The sequence below is a fragment of the Lipotes vexillifer genome, unplaced genomic scaffold, assembly GCF_000442215.2.
Source record: "Lipotes vexillifer unplaced genomic scaffold, Lipotes_vexillifer_v1.1 scaffold251, whole genome shotgun sequence".
In the NCBI taxonomy this organism is placed as follows: Eukaryota; Metazoa; Chordata; class Mammalia; order Artiodactyla; family Lipotidae; genus Lipotes; species Lipotes vexillifer.
This window is the reverse complement of record NW_006770868.1, coordinates 1,485,710-1,487,187: the sequence shown is the minus strand read 5'-3', so window position 1 is coordinate 1,487,187 and position 1,478 is coordinate 1,485,710. Positions and strand designations below refer to the sequence as shown.

The following is a 1,478-nucleotide window of genomic DNA, read 5'->3' as shown; positions in this document are numbered from 1 at the left end:
CCTTCATCTACTCATCTGGCATACACTGTACTGTTAACTTGGCGAAAGTAAGCTTCAGTCTCCAGCCCCCTGTGCAAGGGACTCCACTTTCTTAAATTAGTATAATCTGACTTTACAGAATTGCAAGGTTGATCGAATACAGTAATTCCCCACACAAATCATTAGAGGTGTGCAGAAAATAAGCCTCTGAAAACTCCAGGTTGGATTTTTGTTCTGGGCTATCCACCAAAAGAGAAGACAAAAAAAGGCTAGAATTTGACTAATAGTACAACTCACAGATTGTATCAGTACAGCATTCCTTTTCCATCCCATCTCCTAGCGATGCCTGAAACGACAAGGAAATAGCTTTCGTGGCATTGTTCCACTAAGACCTGGAACAGGTTCCACTCAGATGAAACAGGGCACTGTTCTTATGGAACATAAGAGTTCTGTTCCCAGGCTTTCTGTCCTGCCAGCGCGTGCTAGCTTTAAATCTACAGTAGGGTAGTCAGTCGCAAATCAGGTTTTCCCCAACATTCCCAGAGGCCTTCAGCTGATGTCTCAGGTATGTACCCGGGGTGACTCCAGCAAAAATCTGTATGCTTAGTGACTCAGAAACTAAATCATTAACTTGGTAAATACGTGCCAAGCATGGGTAAAGGGAGCTTGAAGGAGAGGGCTTTAGAATGTGGGCCTCCAACAATGCCGGGTGATGATAGCATGGGAACAGCAGTCCTGGTCAGTGTTGCTTCCTGGGTGGATCAGTGACTAACCCCAGAATCATCTGGAATCAGAATCCCCAATCAGTCACTCTCAGGAGTAACAATCCACACCAGGTAACTTAACAAGAAGGTAGATTTCATTTGTTTGAATCTCTATCTGGTAAAGCAGAAAAATGTGGAAAAGGATTCTTGGTTTAAAAACACATATAAAGCAGCTATACCCAAACAAACAAACAAATAAAATTAATAAACATTAAAAAAAGTAAAAACACCCATACAGACAACTTTTAACTAGTTGATGTTTAAATTGGGTACATGCATTTACACACACACATACACACACACACACACACACACACACACACACACACACACAAATCTGGTCTGCCAGAATGTGGAATTAACATTAGTGTAATGCAAAAAAATAAAAAAGGATAAAAAGGGACTTCCCTGGTGGTCCAGTGGTTAAGACTCTGCACTTCCACTGCAGGGGGCACAGGTTCAATCCCTGCTTGGGGAGCTACCCACATGCCAAGCTCGTTCACAGCCAGGTTCGAAAAAAAGTGACCCTGGGACTGCCCTGGTGGTCCAGTGGTTAGGACTCAGCACTGCACGGGGCACAGGTTCGACCCCTGGCTGGGGAACTAAGATCCCACATGCTGTCCCTGCCTTCCCCCCCCCCCCCCCAAAAAAAGGATAACCACGTAATGTATGCTTCTGACACACGCATATACAAAATTCCAGACAATACTTGAAAAATGATTCCAAACCTCACCC

At 44.1% G+C, this 1,478-nt stretch overlaps 1 non-coding gene across 1 annotated transcript; it reads left to right on the top strand.

Annotated features, from left to right (window-relative positions):
* Positions 1 to 1,148: 1,148 nt before the first annotated feature.
* TRNAG-UCC (transfer RNA glycine (anticodon UCC)) lies at positions 1,149 to 1,221 on the top strand. Its single transcript has one exon. It is a non-coding gene; the product is annotated as a tRNA-Gly (tRNA).
* Positions 1,222 to 1,478: the final 257 nt, after the last annotated feature.